We start from the raw sequence: 23,270 nt of genomic DNA on the forward strand, positions 1-23,270 counted from the left end.
TTGCTGTTGTTGGGAATACTTTCTCATTTTCTGAAAAAAAAAAAAAAGAAAAAATAAAAAACACAAACCCACCCTGTTTTCTAAAGGTCTTGGAAGTGGGAATTCACTTGTCCCCTTTCTGAACAGCAAGCCCCAGCCTGAATCCCTGTCTCAAGTATGCAGTGTCCTGACCTCTCCTGCATTCTCCTGGGCTCTGGGATCAGCACGGTCTCACAGGATTAGGAATAAAATGGAGAACAGTAAAACGGAGCAAGCACCTCGATATATGTTTTTGGAAGGGCCAGGTAGGCTAAAAGCTCTGTTCTAGACTCATGTTGTACCTGGCAGTGCCATGGGCCAGGAGCATCTCCAGAGTGGGAGGGGGATTCCCTCCCGGGGTTTGCTGCAGGCTTCCGTCCTCTCCGCCCCGCTCCCGCTCGGTGCAAACCTCCCGGAAAACCTCGGGCTGGGCTCACATGCCCGGGACCGTATCCCGGCCGCGCGGCTCCCGGAGCGATCCCGCCGGATCGCGGGGCTGTTCCCACCGACTGTTGGGAACAACTCCCGCCGGAAGAGCTCGGCGCAGGACGGGCCTGTGTTTGTGTCTACAGGCACACAGATCTGTAGGTGGGGCAGAGTGAGGTGTTTGGGGCTGGGAAAGCAACAGGAGGTGATGGATGTGTGTTCTGGAGAGGCCGGGAGCAGGTTGGTTCGGTACCAGAGGAAACAGCATCTACAGGTTCTCCCGCAGATGTGCTGCCTCCTGCTCTCGCCTGCACGCCTCTCTCTGCCTTTCCCAGGCAGTTCCAGGACAGCTTCCCAGCGTGGTCCTTGTTTTCCTTGCACCCTGCAGTGACAAAGTGACTGTAGACCTGAGAGTGAGATAAAGTGATCAGAACGGGGTCACTTTCATCTTCAAAACGGTGATTCTGTATTTAGACTGAATATCAGAAAGGTGCTACCTTAAGATCCTCATGACAAAGTTGAGTTTTTAAGAACTAGCCTTCTTCTTTTTTTTTTTTTTTTTTTTTTTTTTCATTGTATCATATAAAGAGCAGTTTGTTCTTCCACGGTAGCATTTTACCTGCAGAGTTTGTTTCTGGATTCCTTACTGCCCTTCCTCGTGGCCTAAGATGCGTGTTGGGGTTTGTCACAATGTATATTGTACTCCACCTAAGTTTTGCCCACCAATCTCTGTTATCTTGCACATTAATTTGACAGTGGGATATTTAAAAATAATTTCTCATCAGTTCTAGTTCCTTCAATTAACTCCAAGGTTTTATGAATTTTACTCATGTTCCTATGGAATATTGTTGGAAAGCTTGTGAAAAGAGCTAAAAAAAGCAAATTAGGCAATATTGTGTAGAGTGAAACTCACCAGAATTTACTAGCTGTGTCAGGTGAGAACATCACTGTTGCTTAATTTAATTTTGAGGAATATAACCCTCCTCTTTGGTTTCCGAACGATGCTTTGTTGGAGTATACAGGTACAGAGGAGGGTTTTTGGAACAAGCATTGTAAAGCTCAGGTTCATAATCTATTCCAATACACAATGCTTCATCTTATCTGTTTTTATTTTTTACCCTTATTTTCCACTTTAGGAAGCAATAGGAGGAGAGCTTTAGAGCTGTACTTGAACACAGATGGTATGATGGCACAGCATTTGCTGCAACTTGTTTCAAGTTATGTTACAGAGTTCATTTTTAACATAAGCTAAAAAACCCTTATTTTGTAGAAAAGTCTCATTGAAATGGCAACCACCCAAATATAGAGCATACATTTTCAGAGGCACTTGAATATTTTCTGGTAACATGATGAAAAAATTAACTGATACAAGAAAAATTATAATCTTTAAAAGTGCATAAAGAACGCAGACTGGAGCCTGCATTAGATGTAGCACAAGTGTGTACTGCTTTTTGACATTTCCAGGAAATATAGGGGAACCCCGTGTGAAGTAGGCTGCAATACTGTAGGCAGCCTTAATAGTTTTGTGGAAGGAAAACATCAGCCTTTCCATTCTGTCCTTCCCATTATTTTTGGTTTTGAAGTGAATGGAACATCTCCTGCAACAACCCTAATTGCCACTAACCATCAGCCCCATGCGTCAATAGATGCTGCACTCTTTCCCCTTTAAGCGGGCTATTTTTGCCAAACACCATTTCCACTCCTCTGGATTTCATGAATGCTGCCATTTGAAACAGATCCAAGGAATTAGACATTACTCACCTTTGCATGTGCTGTCTCTTAAACAGATACTCGCCTGCTGCTTTCTATTCTCATATTTCCTGCACTTTTCCCCCATTGTGGAATGTTATATTTTGTCATGCTTATTGCAGTTTTGACCAGGGAACTCGGTCTCTTAAAAACCTAGGCTTTAAGCAGCTTTCCTGTTCTTCAGATGCATTTTCTCTGTTGCTCTCCTCACAGCTTTTTGTTCGATGACTTGCACTTTCACTATCTCAGACTGTCAGGCGGCAGCCAGCAGGAAAAACTCATTTGTAGAGTTAGAAACATTTGCATATGAAAGTACATATATGCATGTTTATTTACACTCGTTCTTACTTTACTTTCTTACATGAGAAGAAGAAGTGGAGGGATGGGGAGGGGAGAAAATGACTCCAAAAATATTTTATTTCCCCTCTAAATCAGCTTTTAGTTCTTCTTCCCTCCCATTCTTTCTCCACAAGTGCTTAGTTATTCTTTCTTGTACTTAAATGTAATTGATTAAAATTATACAAGTACAAGGTAGGGTTATCCCCATACTAGAAGAGAATGGCAGGATTTTTGGAGGTCATCCTCACATACACCAGGAATGACAACCCAGAAAATCCATAGGAATAGCACTTAGGAGTGGGTGAATGCTGTCAGGACTGGAAGGCTCGGTGGTGGTGACTCTTGGTGCTAACCAGGCTGCTGCTAGAAAATGGAGATGTTCTGAGTTACTGTTGGTTGGTCTTTGTGTTGTTTTTTTTTGTTGTTTTTCTTGGTTGGTTTTTTTTTTTTTTCCTTGTGTTTGTTTGTTTGTTTTTGTTTATTTTTTTCCTGGGAACAGGAAAATGAGGAAAGGCAGCCCAGCAAAGGGCATTTCCCCAGAGACCAGGAGGTGATGCTGCAAATTTACGGCCTGCAGAAGGAAGAAGAGCTGGCAGCTCTGTTGTGTGCTCTCCTACTGTTAAGAGCTACATTTCCAAAAGCTGCTTGCTTAAAATCCTGACTGTTGTGATTTTGTTACATACCTTTCTGTGCTGGTTCTCAGGCTACATGATCATATGTATATGGGTGTATTTTTATGCAGCCTTTGTGTGCTTCTGTAGGGTTTTGAATTTCCTTCCCCCCACTTAGCAAAAGTAAGATCCTTCAATTATTATAATCTTTCTGGAATAAAACATTTGTTGACATTTTTAGGAATATATGGTACCTATCTTTATTTCTTTCCTTGGCCACTGCCTGGGATTTGCAAGCCAAACTTCAAGCTTTGCACAAGGGAATGAGATCTTTTCTTCACCTTCTTTGTATTCTGCTTTTGGATCAATGCAAACCCTTTGTTCTCAGGACACTCTTGTAGGCTGACCCACCTGAAAGACTTTAGTGAAGGATGCATGCATTTAGAGAATTCTCTTCTTTTTTTGTTTCCTCCCCCATCCCCAGTGTTCTAAAATGAGTCAGATTCTGACTCTGTCTGGTGCCAGTGATAAAACATGAATTGTGGATAAGGCTACTATTTTCCATCACTTAGTGGAAAGTAGTTGGAGCTGCTGGATCTCACAAGGCCTTTCTCTCTGCCTCATCAAACATTCTGTAATTTCCTCATCTGTCTGTTTGTAGTCTATTTATTTAATAAAAATTATCTACCTAGCCAAAGAATCAACATTACCAGCGAGTCCTGCATAAGCAATACTTTACCTTGGATTCAAATCCTTAAATGATTTTGTATATGGATGGATTTAGGTGTGTATATATATTAGAAAGTTAGTGCATGGTTGAAGTGTCCCCTAAGGGTCATTCCTCTAGTTCACCTGTCAGTACAATACAAAGACACTTTCCACCAAAATAATTATAAAATGTTTGCAAACATCTTGTCAACAGTGACAAGTATCCAAGGAGGGCAGGATACCCAAAAAATAAATGGCATAGAAATGATGAATTGTAGGTTACCACAGTCCCTGATTCTGAAAAAAAGTGATGTAAAATGGCAACTGCCTTTCTCAGAATGTGTCACCAAGTGATGAAGATAAATCAGCACTGCACTTTGCTTCCAACTGACCTTTTGGAGAAAGGAATCTAGATGGTCTTCCTTGTTTAGAAAAAGCTCCTGAAACTTATGAAAGACTCTAAGTTTGCTGAGAGGTTACTAAGAGCTGAATTTACTCCAAAGAACTTTATTTCTGACCCTCAGTATGTGAAATGGGGGTAAGCATCAAGAATTAGCTGCACTTACAGGGCTGCAATAACTTCCAATAATCCATTAGCTGAAAGGAGGGTTTGACAGGTCTGGGTGGTGAGGCTGTCACATACCAGTATATTTGTATGTTTGTATAGGTCCTGAATCTCACTTATTTCTCTCACTGTAGTGTTCCAGTATGTTAGTGACACTGTAGAAGTGTACAAATTCTTGAGTTGTTGAGAGCTCATTTTGAAAAAGGCATTGTGCCATTGCTTTGGGTGTATCTGTTTTCTCAAGGAAAATCCAGTTTGTTTCTGTACCTGCACTGATCTTACAATATTAGATATGAACTCAAAAGTTGCATGTAAGAAACAAGTTCATCACCCATGGGTAAGGTTGGTTAATCAGACTATTTTGAGATGCAGCTAGGGAGTAAGTGTTTTAGGGATGCTGCTGCAGTCATCAGAACTTTGAAGAAACCAAATGAAATATCCCCACCATCAGAAACAAGAAGGAGATTTAACATGAATGTTTGTAGAATATGCATGGCTTGTATGATGCCTTATCTGGCTTCCTAAAAACAGAGGCCAGACAAAATGAAGGGAATAAAAAGTGGTTATATTTATTGAAGGACCTTCAGGTACACTTCGGGCAGATGAAGCCCCCAGGCACTGCACCTAAAATGATCGACAGGTCACAGGTTTTCACACTTTTATAAGTTTGGTCCATTTGCATATTGGGGGTTAATCTTCCAATTACAGCTTCGGGTAATGAAGTAGTTTACCCCAGGTTTGCTCCCCCCCAACTCACTTCTGTTCAGATCTCTCGGGGCCTGAGGCTGTAGGATGTCCTTGATTCCCAGGCTTAGAGAGGAATTGTTCTGTCTGACCAAAATGAAAAGACAGTAGCTAACACTCCATATGGAGTTGAGAGTTATACACTAAAGAATTGCAGATTACAAATATATGAAAAATAGAAAAGCTAAAATGCTAAGGCATCAGTATATTATGATTTTATTATATTCTCATTCCTATCTGATTGCCTAATGCTAAGATATTTGCTGTCTTCCAAAGATACAGAGCCCATCCGATCTATTTTCTGCACCATTTCTCCCAACAGGAAGCAAGGGGGATGGTGCCAAAATGGACACGCTGTGCCCTGGGATGTATGACTGGGCACCTGCTCCTGTGGGAGCACTGACTGAACCTGAGTCCTCTGGGGCTGCAAGTACGAGTTTGAGTGAATTTGCCATGGCACTGATAAATTAACTGTGCATCAGCCCTATCCCAATCCTTCACACAGGGCTGAATTACTGAGTCCAGAGTAATCCTGTTCATTTATAGATGAATACAGTTCTTTACTCTTTGCAAACAATAGCCATTGGGATTTGGGAACTTGGAACTCTTCAGCTTGTATTCATTTCCACTATGTGTAACTGGTCTTGAATGAGCAGGATAACACTTAAAAAGTGTTGCCAGAAGAGACAGGATGCCTTGAAGCAAACTTGAGACTATCATCATCCTATTATACCTATTTTGATTTATTTTTGGACTTATTTTTTATTTATTTTTTCTTACTAGCTAATGTTATTTTAATGTTGATTGTCAGGAGAAAGGCTCCATAATGTCTTGGTTCAGATCACTTGTGTCACTTAATTTCAGGGCTTCTCATCTTGCATACATTTATCCCGAGTTTGTATCTTATTTTTTAAAGATAAATTATTTATTTTCTTTGCATTCTTTAGAAATAGAACATAGTTGTTAGTGTTGAAGGATCGGAAAAAAAATGCTAAGGTGCAAGTCTCAGTATATTCTGAGGATTTCTGGAGGACCTAAAAAGTGAAACAACATAGCTCCTATAAGATACATACCAACTTATAAACTCTCACTCTGAATATTTGCTATTAAAAGGATCAATGGGTAATGTATTGAACCTATATGTCTATAAGGTATTCCAAGGAATTATTAATACAGTGAGCTACCAGATAATTTGAAGTTAAAATTAAAATGAGACAGCCCTTCAAAGGTCATTTTACAAGGTGGTCCTTTTTAATTTCTAGAGTAAAAAATAAAAAATCTCATTAATCACTTACTGGTATCTGAACAGTTCGATAGAACTATGGATGGAGGTAAATTTACTGATATATTTTCTTTAGATTTCCACGAGCCCTTGGCAAAATTATCACAACAGGCTACTAAAATTCAAAATACAGTTTTACAAGGAAAACTTAGGCCCCTAAATGCATACTAAAGTAACTTTATTCAAGTTATAGGCATTAATAGCACTTCTAATCTTGAAGCTTTGCTTAATGCAGTAGGAATTAACATTTTCTACTGGTAAAATCTCTCAGTTCCCTTGTTTTCACTGCCGAGCATGTGCAAAACCATCTTGACAGCTCCAGGCTGCTAAGCCCCAAAGAAATACATAAAATAAGCATTTTCTTGCAAGTTTCCTCACAACTGCCTGTCAGCTTCAGTTTTGCATCCCAGCAACCAATTTTAACTCACTTTATTTCATACTGAGTAAATTTATCGGAATTTATTTTATATTCTTGATAGGATATTGAAGTATGATCTCGGGGCCACATATTGCTGCCCAAGTGTTAGACAACATTTAGCAGGAACAGGATCAGAAATTAAAACCTGGCATTTTCTTAGCCTGGTTGCCTTTGAAGTTAGGTTCGTGATATTGTGCTGTTTGTCTCTCTGTACATTCAGCAATTCCCCTGAAAATCTTTGGGACTGGGTTTCAAGCAAATTTGAAAGATGAGCTGAAATCTCAAGATAAATAAGGTCTGTGAGGAACTGCAGCTGTACAGAGGACAAAGCATGTAATGAAATGCCCGTGCTAAGGAAGAGGCAGGTGGATGCAGCCTGTACACAGAGGCTGAGAGCTGCCAGCCTGATGGAGAGGGCTCAAAGATTTTTGATTGAGCATAGCATGTGCCCTATAGACAGTGGGCCCTGGAAGAGAACCTGAGGTTGTAATGGCAGAAGAGATATTAGGAGACAAGGAACTTAAGTCTATGAAAACAATCAATCAAACCCCACCTTGTTTGTTTAATTTCTTACAGAACAACTCGATTTTCTTGCCCTGCCTCTTCCTCCTTTTGGCCCCGAACACCTTTTTTTCCTCCCAGGATCTCTGGAGCCTGTTACTATCTTTGTATTCCCTTTGCTCTCCTGGCTCAGCCTCAATTCCTGTAACTTAACCAGTCTAAGAATCCTGTCTGATTTAGAAATAAGGTCTCAAATACACCCTGGTGTAAGCCAGTTAATGGTTGGCTGTTTCTTCATCTAAGAAGTTCAGCCAGGCCATTAGGATGTCCTCCTGTCAATAGTTGTAACAAAACTAATTGGTACTTACCCTTTCCATCCTGACTGGAGAAGCTCTTGCTTTGTAATTTATACTCCTGAAACACGTGTGGATTCCTATCATGCCCCCTTGTCAGCTACCTGACATTTTGAAGACCCAGCTGTTGTGTGTGGGAACTAATGAATCCAGTTTAAGAGAGGCTAACTAGAACGAAGCAAATTATTACTTTTTAAATCTGTATGCACATTTCAAATAGTACATTGCAATGGTTTTATAATATTCTTATATGGAGTTTTGCTACTGTCCTACAGGGTCCGTATTACTCTAAAAAACATGTAAGAATTGTGTATTTTACAAATCAGTTTAGCTGGAGAAACAAAGAAAAATGCCTTGCCTCCTTTGTCTTTTCTATCAGATTCTTCCACAAGATGGATAACTTATCTAGCCTGGAAATTTTTGTAGTTCTTCTCTGGTCAATTATCTAAACAGGACACAATTGAGCTGATGTCAAAGCACACATGCATAGTATTGGGTTGTGATAAAAGCTGCTCTTCTACATGACTTCCAGCTTGTGAAACCTGACTGGTTTTGCATAATAGATAAGCCCCAGGAAGTATAAAATTAGTGGGAGTACTTGCAGTGTGGCCAAGTTATAGTTTTACAGTCGTTTAAAGGTCAGCAGCAAATTGACATTACACCCAGTCCTGCAGGGAAAGGCTCTGTAGGGACAGAGCTCTCAGGCAAATGTCCATGTGATTTCCCTGTGGCTATATGGAAAAACCTGAGGCTGAAAAAGGGACTGAGATTGTATTTGCAAGCTAGTGCCAGAGTTACCAAGACAATCTTTCTTGTCATTTATCTAGGGCAGACTTCGAAACCTAAGCCCCAAAGAAAGATTTTTGAAGAAAAAAATCCAGGCCTAAGGTCTCACAGGGCAGGCACTCTTTTTTTTTTTTTTTTTCTCCCAAATTTTGGGTTCTCTTTTTTGTATTACTTAACTTGAAAAGGATGTTTTAATGAGAAAAAGGTTAAACTCCTGAACAAGACTACCAAGTTTGTAGATGATATTATCTCTCAAATAGTTAATGTCTCACTTCTCAGTTAAATTATTTTGTTTTTTTCAAACTTGGCAGACTCCTGGTTTGGCTAATTAAGAGTGCAACTAGGCTGTAACCAGATGATCCCTATGATATAAGCAGCATGTGAGCAGCAATAATAGCAGTAGACTAACTTCAGAATGCTGCAAGTTGCTCTGAGCTTCACCAACAGATTTGTTGATCAGCTCCAGATTTTACAATGTCATTTTTCTTCTTTTACAGAAAAACTGTCACCAGAGCTGGTTACAGCTCACGCCTGCAAATGCAAAAAGTTGTATGGAGACAACAGCATGCAGGAAGACTTGCTAGGCTATGGATTAATCCAGTTATTCATAGAAGATGGTGTGCATGAGGAAAGCTCAGAACTCAAAAGCAGAGATTGGGTGCCTTTTTAAGGAGAATAGGTGGAGGACAAGATTTGGGGAAACAAATCTGATGAAGAAAATGTTCCACTTATTGTGAAAACAGAAAAGAAGGAGGGCAATAAAAGTCTAAACATCACTACTAACAGATGAGATCCATAGAAAGCACATGGGGTGGAGTTTTTTTAAGCAGCAGTTTACAGGACCAAGTAGAGATTTGGAGGTGTCCAGCTAGAGCTGTGGTTGATGTTCAGGCAGGAAGTTCTCAAAGTGTCCTGAATTCCAGGCTTATATTCGTCTGTCAATGCAGACTATGCTGCAGCTGCTCAGCACTGATGAAGAAACTCTCTGACTCTCTGAACTTTTTGTTTTCTCCATCTCCTACTGCTAGCTGGTGATGAGGAAAGCACAGTTAGGAGTTCTCTTTCTGATGAAGCTTTTGAGTTCTGGGTGCATAGGCACTTGGTCTGTGACTCCAAACCTACTCCTCAGCATCTGGACACAAACTCTGGGAAGACTTTCTTCCTGCAGGTTTTTGGGTAACAAGCTAGGCTCATGTGTCTTCACCTCGGCTGTAAATGAAACCTCTCTTGGCACTTTTGTACAGTGTGCCACTCCCAGGAGGATTTGGGAGTTTGCTTGGCATGTCCTGCCCCTGGCTCACACATTCCCTGGCACCACTGTGACATTCATACAGCGATTTATATCCCCAGCAGATCGCTTCCCATGTAAATATGGCATAGCAGCTCAGAGGGTGGTCGAGGACTGCTCAATACATTCATTTGGATATATGCAGCACTAAAGTGCTCTTTTCCTGTGTCTTGGTGCTTTGCCACCAACCAAAAATTCCCGCTCTCCCTCCTGCCGTGATCTTCCTCCCACAGACCAGCCTTGCTGGTGATTTTGTGTTGCTCCTCCCTTTCCCAGCAAACTTCTTGCTCTGACAAATTCTCCCTTGGCTACAATAGTTCCTGCCGGGTTCCTCCCAATCTGTGGTCATAGCTGCTGGGGTGGGTGTGAGCATACCTGTCCCCAAAGCCACAAACTCTCCCTTTGCACCCCCAAAAGCCTGCAAACTGCTTCAAATTCGTGAATCCATCCTGCATGTAATTTGAAAGCGCATTTTCTTCAGAGGAAAAATAAATTGCAAAAGGAAAAGTGTCTCTGCCTAAAATCAAGCCTGTTATGTTTCGGGAATGGAAAAGAATCCCTAAACAAGACAACAAAACCACACAGTATATTATTTTGATTACAGTTTTTCTAACTGCATATTTTTACAGATCGGACAATTATTAATGGGGTTCAAAAATACAGGAGGTACATTTTTTCCCCTAGTGTTTTGAAATCCATCTAGAAATCCTTTTCTCTGCTCTTTTGTACCAAGGTCCCCAAGTAAGATAACGTTTTTCCTGGAGTTTTTGGGGGAAGGTCTTAATTAATCTTGATTAGACATTTCTAGGGAAGACTGGCTGCCCCCAAACCATGGATACTGCAAAGGCAGTATTTCTGAGGTGTGGAACTGGTGGGAGCTTGCTTGGTAGCCCCTGAGGGGGGATCTTTGCTGGACCAAGTGCATGCTGCTCTTTTCACATCACACCTGTTGTGTCTTCCTTGGAGCATCTGTTTGTCACTGTCAAGGGACCCCGGGCAGCTGGCTGTCTACAGCACCGCAGGGAATGTCTTTTATCAGGCTGGGGGGCATTAACATGTGGTTTTCTTGTGGGGATGGCAGCAGCAGGTTTCTGCATATGTTTGTTTCCTCCCATCTTCTTTTTAGTGGTGAATTCAGTCAAGGTCTGATTTGTTACATATAAGGGGGGTTTGGTCTTTCATCATACTGCTTAGTGCTGCAAGGAGGGTGCTAGGGAACCCTGTTACTCCTTGGAAAGATATCCTGAATTTATTTTACACAGTAATTACCAGATAAGATGCAAAAGTAGTCCTTAGGGCACAGGGCAGAATCAAATCTTTTCAGCCTTGTTTGTGAGCTCAGAACAGAAGACCACAGGTTGCTGTTGCTCTTAGGTTCAATGCTCTATTATTAATTTTTGGACAAATATGACAAATATTTAGCAGGAGCTAAAGATCCCCTTGTGGGGACTAATAGCAAGAGTGTGTCATGAAGAGATGGATTTGACTTCTCTCAAGTGGAGGAGTGAATTGAATTTGGGTCCTCCATGTCCTAGGTGAGTGCTCTTCCCATTGAAGTACTTTGTTAAGGTGATGAGGAAGAGAAGGTACGCAACTTCATTCACTGTTGGAAAGGAAAGCACTTCTCACAGCTCTACCTTCAGAAGGAACAGCTAGCTCTTAATCCCTGGCAAAAAGATATTCTTCCTTTCAACCTGGATGTGGGCAGAATGAAGATGCACCATTGGAGAGATGGTTCAGGTTCTGGATGCCAGGCCTGTGCACGCAGCAGCAGCAGAGGAATTTTCAGGAAAAAACTGATATGACTCTGATGGGGCTCTGTCATGCACAGCAAATAAAAGGTGTAGGCAGAAACTCTGTCCTCTGGGAAGTACCAAAATCTTGCCAGAACTTGACATGAGGTGGGTGGGGAGGAAAGGGAGGTTTCCATGTCTTGTGCTGAAACAACATACATATTCACAAGTGTCCATGCTCACAGTCTTTATTGCTGCGCTTGGTTTAAAGAGGAGCCAGTCCTACTTAGAAGGCAGCTGTGTATGGGATGGGCTGTGGGATGTTATTCCTACTTCTGTAACACTTGTGTGTAAAGATGTCAACCTGTGCTGAGATCCAGTTAGGCTATAAACACAGCAAGCTGGAATCCCTTGGAGAAACAGGAAGATAGATGACTTGCCTGCAGATAAACAAGACAGTGGCAAAAATAGTACCTGGTCTTTGGACTGAAAAGCCAGCCTGAAATCAGCCTGGTTTGTCTTGTGCTTCCCACAGCTCACTGAGGGATGTGAATAGGTCGGGCTGAATTGGAATCTGTTAGATCTAATTAATTATAATATATTAAACAATTAGAATAATGAAGATCAGGTGCAATCAAATTTCAAAACAAAGAGATTTAGCAAGATTAGGCTGTTAACACTGTACAGATGATGCTGTTAATCTTGGGGGAGATCCGACATAATGATATGATATCTACCCAGCTGGGAAATTGTAAACTGGGTAATATCAGGTTCCCAGTGTAAGGGAGCAAATGTATTTTACCATTCCATTTTGCAACCTTATTTTTAGACGAGAACAAAATACTGAACATATCAGGACACGTATCTGTGTGCCCATACACCCTAGGTGTGATGGCTGTGAGTCATACAACTTGCAGACTTCAAGGAGACAGGGAGTTCACAGCTTGAAAAGTTTGGTTAATTATATTTACCACTGTACTTCCCATTTAAGTTTCTAAGAGTTATTCTGTCATTTGTGGCCACTTTAGCACTGGGGGAGCTGACTTCAACAGCTCTGGGAGCAGAAGTTGTTCTTTGTCCATTAAACAGGTACAGCCCTTCAGGAGATGAGAGAGGGCTTGGGACCCCATGCTCATTCCTTCCCTGGCCTCTCCAGGATCTCATCATCACTGCTGTCAGCAATAACACACTTATGATACTCTGATGTTTGTGAGAGGAGCCCACTGTGTGGTTCACATGAGGCCATGTTCCACCCTGGAAACCCAGGTCTGGTGGAAGGTCCTGGAGCCCAGGCACAAAGCCTTGGTGAGCTGCAAAATACCCCAGGCTGTTTGTTGGAGGCTGAGCATAGGGAAGAAGAATTTTAACAGTTGCTAATGGAAAAGCAGGTGAATGTGACCAAAAGCCTGGCCTGCAGTTCACAGGTAAAAGGATTTTACCAGAAAAGGAAATTCTTTTTAAAGAGCCAAAGAACAAAGACATTTGAGGCCTCCTCTGGGAAATAAGGATGAGCAATCGGAACTGCTGGTTTTCTTTGTATAATCGAATGCTGTATTCCTGGAGGGATCTTTTTATTTGGTTCTTTTCTCTCTCTGGCTCCTCTCTACAATGTACACAAGCTGCAGTACAGAAAATAGAGATAGTTAAAGAGAGATAACACTGTACTGAGAGAATTTAATTAATAAGTCCTTGTGGGACTGAATGGGTGAGTATGGAAAGAATGGAGAAAGACGAGCAAAAAGCAATCCTATTAATGTCTGGCTATATTAAATATTTCATTGAAAGAAAGCAAAAGATGCACCAAAACAAGTTTAGAGTTCTTGAGAAACCTAAAAAATATTATTAGGAAATGTATTTTCTCTTTTGATTTTGCTTTAGACAAACTTAGTACTTTGCCACTTTCAAGGAGTAAGTACACTTTAGCAATAGACATCTGAGGACCTCAGAAGTGACAGGGCAAACAGAACAGAGGGAAAGATTCCCTGTTTTTTTCTTAACCATCACCTTCCACAGTTGCTCAAGAGACACCTGTGAAATCCTGCATGGGTGGATGCTGGATGCACCAAGACACAAATACTGGACATCCACTGCACCACAGCACACAGCAGGCAGGCAACAGCAAGGTTGTTTAATTTCAGCCTGACCCTTGAATGAAAGATTTTTGGCATACTGATGTTGACCTCTCTTCTGTCCTGTCAGCTGTTACTTCCCAGTGCCCTTGGGCTGGCTGAATTTGCTCTTGTTGATGGCCTTTTTGTAGTTCCCTGTCCTGGTGCTTGTGTTGAAACCGGGCTTTTAGGTTTTTCAGTAGATCTTGGAAGTGCAAATTAAAATCACATATCCCTGTTTTTACTAGAAGCTTTGATGAGGTCCAGAAGTTGCTGGAAACCTGATACTCTTCACCATTTACTGGCTGTGAATTATGTAGCTACCCATATTTTTAATTTCCTTTCATTTTCTTGTGTTTGCAGGACCTCTGTCATGACCAGCAGGAAACTCTCCCCTGGGTACAGAGAGGCAATTCTGCATCTGTGCCAAGCCTGGCTTGTAAAAGCCTGGCAGCTCTTGACAAACAAAGCCTAGAAATGTTGCTATTAAAAGCATTTATTGAATAAATCCATATGTGACAAAATGATAGCTGCGAAAAGCAGCAGAATTGTTTTTTAATGGATAAATCTTATTTGAAAGGTAAAGCTGAGCTGGGAAAGCTCAGAGAACAGTCACCTGAGGATAGAGCTTTGAGCAACGTGGGAAAAATTAGAACCAATATGAACAATATAAAGGATAATAGATTTGAGAACATCTGCTTTGAGTGGAAGCTTTTATGTAAAGAAAAGAGAGGATAAGCCTGGATTTAACTTTGGTATTTGAACATTCTCACAAATAGAGACAGCAGAACAAGCCCTCGTTCCCTTTATCAGGCCTGCAGCAGCTGGGAGCAGCAGGAGCCCCATTGCCTGCACAGGGGTGCAGGGGCAGGGCTCTGCCTCCTTGCCAGGGCACAGTAGAGCTCTGCACCTCGGCCACATATGGCCCAGCCAGGCTGTGACAGCCTGGGTGCTGAAACCTCCCTACAGGGCAGGGAAAGGAGCAGAGGAACAGTGACTGTGTAAAGGCAACAGCTGGAGAGCAGCTCTGCTGGAAATCCAAAATTACCATGGGACACGATCCCGGTTTTATGTCTCTCTGCTTAAAGTGTCTTTGCTTTGGCCTTTCCTGGGTGATCAGAACTTAGTCTAGATAAGAAGCAGGGGGAAAAAAAGGTAATTGTTTAGAAAGAGACATTGGGACAGTATTAGGCCATAAATTCCTTCCCCCCCCCAACATTTGCTGTCTGAATTGTTGCTTAGATACTGAATAGAATTAGTCCTGGTGGGCTTTGGGTGGGTGATAGTATATTTCCTGTTGAGGGATGGGAAACTCTTTATTAGAATTGGCAGTGGCAGATGTGGTAACCTAGAGGTGCAAAATACCCTTCCTGGGAATAAGGAGTCTCCAGCAAGGACAGACAGCTCCTGTGACTGCTGCTGACATTCATTAATGCAGTATGGCAGTACTCAAACTAATTCAGGAATTTCTTGGCACACATAATATCCACATTAGAAAAATGTTTTGTATCATTTGAGAGATAGTCTAGCTTGTCCAGCTTCTTCAAAGAGATTATTGGAGAAACTATGAAAAGAGCACATCAGGATTATAAAGGTTTATTGAGAGCTAGATAGAAATGAAAGGGAGGACTGAAAAATGTTATGGAAGAATGAAAACAAATAACATCTGAAAGTACAGCACCAGAACTGAATCTGCAGAGAACTCCTGGACGAATGTCACATACAAACTTGTATTTAAAGAAGATAGCTGAGGAGCAATGAGTTCAATCTAGCAAGGAAGAGATTTTTCAAAATTAGACATAGGGAAACAGTAAGAAGCACCAACTGTGTTTGGAATATTACACATACAGGTGCAAATGCCCAGTTTAGAAATGAGTCTGACATTCCTGCTCAAAATATAGGAACAAGTGAATGTGTGTGTGCACTATTGCTGTAAATCAGTCTCATCACCTATGAATATCTTACTTTTGGAAATACCAGTATTTTCTGTGGAAAAAAAAATCTCTTCTGTTTCTTCCCAAAATAGGATGCCTAATGTTGGTAAAATTATTTCAAGATTTATCTCACTGGCTTTTCTATAGCAGCCGTTTCCCCATGTACTGCTTCCCAAAGTGGTAGTGGTAGAGCTGTGACAGATCATCAAATAACATAATGGGCTCAGTGCTTGCAAACCACTTTTAATTAGAAAACATCTTAGTGAACCCCCTCCAATTTCCAGAATCTGGGCTACTTAAACCTTCAGCAGTGTCTAGGATCCTTAATTTCTACCATACTTTACTCTTAAAAAATGGATGAAAGAAATAAACTCAGATCAACACCTTAGACAGGGGAGAATAGCTAGAAAATGGAGAACAGAAGCACGTGGTATTTAATTCACAGGTAACATCTCCTTTGCATTAAAAGTGAGCCAGGGTACCACTGTTATATTCCATTCCTCAGCTACTGGAATGCCATGTAAGTAAAGCCCATGTCTTGTTGCTGTCTTTTCTTCTTCCCTCCTTTGCCTGGTGGTTTTGTTGTTCTGGGGATGAACATGGGATTTTCTGCTCCCTGCCAGCCCCATCCACCCCATGACAGTTTCTGTCTTGGGAAGGGAGGCCTTGATCCAGACATTTTGCAAAGTGACTCCTGTGTGGGACTCTATCACTGGGAAAAGTAAGACAGCTCTGAGATATGGAATGGAATGGAATAAGAATAAGAATAAGAATAAGAATAAGAATAAGAATAAGAATAAGAATAGTTCTGTTGGAAGGGACCTACAGAGATCATCTAGTCCAAGCAGATATTAGATATTAGCAAAGCCTTCTGCAGGGGCTAGACAGTGTTTTTTCACCAAGTGCAGACATGCTGCAGATGCAGACCCCCAGCTCCCCAGGGAAATGTACACTGCCATATGCTCCCCACACGGGGTGAGTGCTGGGCACAAACAGCACAGGCACAGGACTTCAGGCTGTCACAGCAGCACAAGGCATCAGCCCTGGGAAACAGGGTTCAGAGAATCACAGAATCACAGAATAAGCTGAGTTGGAAGGGATCTGCAAGTATCATCGAGTCCATGTCCTGTCCCTGCACAGCACCACCTCCAAGAGCCACACCATGTGTGAGAGAACATTGTTCAAACACTTCCTGAACACTGCCAGGCTTGGTGCTCGATGCTTGTGGCTGCAGTGGCTGGCACAGGAACACAGGGAGCTCCAGTGTTTGCTGCTGGGGGTAAAGGGAGGGCCCCATCCTGCAACTGCATTTCTGTCTTCACCCTTCCTATCTCTGCAGTAGGGGTGGCAGTGGCAAGCCTGGTTTTCTGTCACAGTGCTGCCCTTCCTTCCCCTTTCCTGCAGCAGGAGCGACTCAGCCCTGGCCCCTTGTTCTCAGGATAGCAATTCTCAGTACCACCAGCTCTTCTGAGGAGCCTTTGTTTGATTCTGCCTTGAATTCCCCATAGCAGAGTGCTGCAGTTAAAGCTGGGGACTCACAGCAGCCTCTGGTGCTAAGGCCACGCACAGGAAAGGTATGAATGTGTCCCTCACAGGAGGTCTTAAGGAAAAGACAAATGCTTAAGTTACATTAGGATTCAGAGCTTGCAATCAGGTTTTGCACCAGCAGAATAACCTCACAGCTAAGGCAAGGAAACCAGAGAGCTTGGCCCGTCTCAGCCAGCAGGGATCTGAATGCACACATCCATTGGGAATAATGTAACCACCAAACTCTGCTGCTGCCTATCTAGCAAAACCAGACCTTTTCACCACAGGACCTGCTGAGGAGTTGCTGCCTCATCATCCAGCCCTTCACTGCCTCTTTCTGAGGGAATTTAGGCAATCTGCTCCAGCCTTGAACCTGTACTATGAGCTAGCAAAAGCACTGAACTCAGGTGCCTTTGAAATCACTTTGCTCTAGTTCTTCCAACAATTCCCATTTATATACTGTGACATTTAAATGTCCCAGACCCTTGAAGCAGAACGACTGGGCAATTAAAACCTGCATTTGTTGTTCAGCTTGCGCCCCCCTCCCGTGAGCTGAACCGTGAAAACAGAGCTCACACCAGCTCTGCTCTTGTGAGCAGGCAGCACCATTTATAAACCTCCAGGATGGGGTTTTATGACCCATTCTCAGTGATGGGTGCAAAACTCCTGCAGGTGCACAAAGCTTGACGTTCAAATAGTCAGCCTGGTCTCCAGATTCTTCCTTCCACAAGGCCTAAAAAGCTTCTGAACAGAAAAGAGCTAATCTGAATTTCCCATCCAGAAATCCTGTTTGTATCTCTGTTTACAGACTTTCTTGTATCTTGGCCTATTCACAGTGGAGGGTGCTGTATAAAGATTATTTATTATCATTTTCCTTGGTAATGGAGTGGGACTGTTTATAACAATCCTTTGTATTTCTTTAACACTTTAGACCTAGCTCTTGGCAAATGTTAGCACTTCAGCCTTGTGGTGTTTCTTCAGGAAGGTCGGTGCTGTTATCCATGGGTTACAGGTGGGACACTGAGGCATAGAAGTCTTAAATGTCCACTGGCATCCCTGGTTGCTGTGTGAAGTGAATTTAGATGCAAAGTATTTCAGCTTCAGGTTTGTGCCAGCCCTCTTGTACCAGGGCCATCAGGAAGAGATCAGTGTGAAGAACTCTGCCATCCCAACAGTAGCACGGTTTGCCAGCTCTTGCCTGGATATGGGGAGCTCTAAGCAGGACTGATGGGTGACAGGGTCTGGGGCCTGTGTCACCTTCCATCACCACTGCTCTGGGGCACTGGCTCACACTGGCTGCTTAGGCAGGACAGAAAACACAAACAACCACTGTAGAATCGCCTGGTGCTTTCTGTCAAAATACCTTGATGGGAATCAGAAGGTACATTTCTAACACAGCCAATTCCTTTCCAACCACAAAGACATCCTTCCTTCCCCATGTGTATCTGTCATTTGTTTCGATAGCTGCCATATTTTTCTGACATGAAATAAGCACACAAAATATTTTCCCCCCTATTTCTCAACTTTATCTGATGCAAACATATTTAGGAACTGGATAACAGAGCAGAATGCTGGCCTTCAAACCATAACTTTTAAAGTTGGGTGAAAATTAAAGCAAAAATAGGTATTAAATTTAAGAGAGGCTGAAAAAGTTCTGTTGGAACTTGGAAGAATTTCAAATATTATTTTTAACCAGACATTTAGCTCTTATGGGAAACAAAACTTAGAAGGACAGATATAATTAGGTCAGATATTGAGAAACTTATTATGCTTTGCTACAGATGATCCCAGGAGAATGTAACTTAAGCCCCTTTTTTTTTATTAAGATTCAATCACGGTTCTTCACTCTTTAGTGTAAAATAAAGTGGGATAGAAATGTGCTTTGTATTACTAACTGCTTCAGCATGTGAAACAATGAAAGTTTGACAAGAAATCTGGGGACAGAAGGCAAGATTTTTTATTTCACTTTGTAGCAAAATACATAACATTATGCTAGCATCTGTGCCTGCTTTTGCTCATTGCATTGATACAATTGATTTACTGGTGTATCCTGTGAATATCTGATGTTTGGTATCTCCCAAGCACCACTGTGCAAATATTAACTGCACCTTGCAGCGTGCTTGCAATGCAGACATTATTCCTATTGCAAGTGGGGAAACTGAGGCAAAGAACCCCAGTTGTTTGATCAGCACTGAGCCTGCTTCATTGCTGCAGTCAGGACTTCAGAACTTCTGCCTTCTGCTCCCACTGCTTCTGCAGAGAGATCCACCTTGACACCAGAAGTATGTGCTTCATGCAAAACCGGGGAGAAAAGCCTTTATCAAAAGAAAGGAGCCAGTAGGTGGCTGATAGTGCTGTTAACACACAGATCTGTCATTACTCACAGCATTTATCATGTCTGTTGCTGTGAAGCACACTGTTCTTCTTTAAAGTAGGTGTCTAATTTGAGGGATACTGGTTTTCCTAGCAGCTGCAGTGATCTGGGGAGGGAGATGTGGTGAAATGCCTGCAGTGAGATATTGCACATCATTTGTTGTAAAGTCTGCCCAGAGAGATGTGAAAGTGGACTGGAGTCATGATAGGCAGGTCCTGGACACCAAGTTTTCCCAGCACAGCAGCCCCATTGGCTCAGGAGTAGAAAAAACTAATATTCTCACTAACAAAGATTTGCTGGCACCTCTCCTGGAACTCAAAGCCAAATCAGACACAACACATAAAGGTGAAAAAAGCTAGATAGCCTGAATTTTTCAGGGAGATGGTTTAACTCTGTCAGCAGCAACAGGTCTCCATTGCTACTGTAAAATGTTTCTCCATCCTACACGGAAGTTGTGTGTATAGTTATTAGCAAAATTTTTGTAGTGTAGGATCAAAATGCAAATGACTGCAGTGACTGGAGTATGTGGATTTGGAGTTCAGCCTCAAACCTTCATTACAGGTGAATGAAATAGAAGGAATCTCTTCTTGTTTCTAGACCATGTCCAGGCCAGAAGTGGTGGTAAATCTGAACAACAGATTTATTTTGAATCTGAAGCAAAGAGCAGCCAGATGCAGTGGCGGGACCATCTAGAGCTAACTAAGCACACTCAAGACAAGCCCATTCAACTGGTGTTTAACTGGAACACAACTCCATACCTAACGTGGCGTTAGAGAAACACAAAAGAAGCCTGGAAACAGAGGGTATTTAAACAGGAAACATCAATATTTCTTGTAATATTTTTGGAAAGTATTGGTAAAAGGCAACCATATAAATTCCTGTGGTAAGTCAAAATCAAAAAGCTTGATCAAGACAAAGTGGTGGAAGGTAACTGATTCCAGTGCTGCATATATTTGTAGCAACACAGAAGTATCATCCATCCCACTGTCACCAATATTCAGTTTACTTGCTATCCTTACTCATACATGGTAGCAATTGCAGTCAAAGTTTCCCTGTCTGCCACAGGACGTATTAAAGTTGATGAGGTGTTCACAATTATTGCTAATGACTACCAGGTAGTGAGATTGCTCTTCAAGGCAGTAAGTGGTGTCAAGCTATGGCAATAATTTCCTGCAACAAACAACGTACTTTTACTTTCTAATGTAAACTGTACTCTTATTGATGCAATAAATTGCAACTGTTTCTTTGGGCTGTGGAAAACTTCCAGTAACTCATAAAAGCCTCAATCATGTAATTCTGTTGGGTTCTGCTTCCTCCCAGAGCCTTGCTTGCTGATCTTGCAATAGCGGCTGTACAACAGAGATAGTGTACAGAAAATTTGGTCATTTCCAGTTGTCTCTGGACAACTCTTGGTTGTTGTCTCTCCAACATGCCACTTCCTATGTGCAGTCACAAAACCTCACTGCCCCAGGAGACTCAAATCAGACAAGCTGTAACTCAAAGTCCAGAAGTCACTATTCTGAGATAGGGGAGTGTCTTGGATAACCTGTTTGGCATAACACTTCTTGGTAGCACCCAGACAAGAAATTGACTTAAATTAAAGCTAATTAAGATTAATATTATCTGAGAGTGCACATGCTTTCCTGTACTGAGTAGCTCTGCAGCTACACTTCTACAACAGTACTTTCTTACCCACTGCTTCTTTGTGTTTCTGATCTGAGTCATCTGTCAAGTCTATCTCAAGCCTTGTCAAGCCTTGTATAGCTCTGCCAAGAGAGTAAATTTCCTTACTCAGGGTACATTGGATAAAAGAAGTTTGGCTGGTTTTATTTTGTTTTCTTCTCCGAGTTCCTTTTTTTTTTTTTTTTTTCTCTGAAGGAGAAGGTTTAACTTTTCTCAGTCTAAGAACCTATCCCAACAAAGTTACATTTTTGCTCCTGTACCAAGAGTCTAATTTTCCCAGGATACAAATATCATGTGGTTGCAGAATGTTGCACTCTAACCACTGGTGTAGCAGTGACAGCTCTCTCCTGATACAATGTCCAAGCTCTGAATTCCACATCTGGGTGTTCCCTGCTGCAGGCAAGGGTGTCTGCACCTCTAGAGTAGCGGCAAGGGGGCAGACAATGCAGAAAACAAACTCTACTTTGGGTTTTTACAATTCTCGGCTAAAATATATCATCAGGCCGACATGGAACTTCATCCTCAGGCTTTGAGAGGTGAAATCTAATTCCTTTTAATCCTTGAAACATCATGTTTCACTGTTAGTATTCAAGGCAACCAGTAGGATGGCTACTTGCCTTTTCTATTTTTCAGAGGAAAGCAAAGCCAAGTTTTTTCCTGGTTTGATACCAGAGAGACACTGTCTACTTGAAATAGAGCCAGTTTGTGAAAACGAGTTAAAAGTCATCTCCTTGCCAATTTTTGTGGGTGTTCATCCTGCCTGGTTAGCAAGAAAAATCCTGCAGGGAATCTCATGAATGTCAGTGCAAGCAGGTAATGAAAAGCTGAGCCTCTGCTACATTTCTTTCTTCCTTCCTTTGAGGAGGAGGAGGAGAGGGGAAGGCAGATGGTACATCTTCTCTGGAGCACTCTGCGTATGTCTGTTTTTGAAGCTTTACCTCTATAGAATTGATGTGTTTGACTAAAGAATTATATCTTTGCTGCAGAAAACAGGAGCAAGACATCAGCATGTTCCCTGACTGCATTTCTCTGAGCTGGAGAAAATGGAGATCAGGGAAGGGAGAGGGCAGGAGCTTCTCACTGCAGAGCAGCTCCAGATAGAGGAGAAAATATCTGTGACTGCTGCCAATGTGTCAAGTGAAAGGTATTGGAGAGTGTTGTTCAGATTTACCAAATTGATGTGATCTATTGAGCTTTTCTTTCAACCCCCTCCAAAAATGTTATGTCTGTTCAGACACATTTTTTACTTTATTGTTCACAGTTGGAGGTGTTTCTCACAATGAGGCCCAGGTAATATAATGCACTTTCCCCAGATTTCTCCATGGAAGCTGAAAAAATGTTTAAGTGTTCTTTCTTCTTCTTTTTTTTTTTTTTTTTTGATAGACCTTCTAAAATTGAACCTAACCTTGGTTCTAGCAGTCAGTTTGTGGCAGAACAGTACGAAAACCTATTTCAATTTGGATTTTATAGGTGCATTAAAATACATTTTTTTTTTATTCCAGGTAAAGACAGCCTAGGACTTCTTGGGGAAAAAACAACAAACAAGTCTTTAAGCCATTGTTACATTAAATTTTGTTCATTAGTCTCTGATAACATTCTAGGGAAGAAAAAAAGTGCATACTTATAAATCCAGGGGAAATATTTCCTAAATTTGGGGGGCAAAAAGTGCTTCTGCTTCAGCCAGCTGGGAAATTTGGAGTCTACCACATTTGGGGGAGGTGAGTATGTTAAAAACATATTTAATTTTATGCTGAACATGCTGAATGGTGTTCATTTCAGTAGTCACTCTTCTGAAAACATTTTATTCCAACATATTACCATAGAATCACAGATTAGTTTGAGTTGGAAGGGACCTCAAAGATCACCTAATTCCAACCCCCTGCCATGGGCAGGGACACCTTCCACTTGACCAGGTTGCCCAGATCCCCATCCAGCCTGGCTGGAATGCTTCCAGGAATGGGGGAGCCACAGTTTTTCTGGCCAAGCTGTGCCAGTGCCTCTCCACCTGCAAGTTGGGGTTTATATTGGTTTGAGTGCCCTTCTTCTGTCCTGCAGCAAGCAGCAGGGAGGGATGGAGGTGGAGTCAAAGGTGCACTGCCAGACTGTTCAGGAAGTGGTGGAGA

The sequence above is a fragment of the Cinclus cinclus genome, chromosome 1 (genome assembly GCF_963662255.1).
Source record: "Cinclus cinclus chromosome 1, bCinCin1.1, whole genome shotgun sequence".
Taxonomy (NCBI): domain Eukaryota; kingdom Metazoa; phylum Chordata; class Aves; order Passeriformes; family Cinclidae; genus Cinclus; species Cinclus cinclus.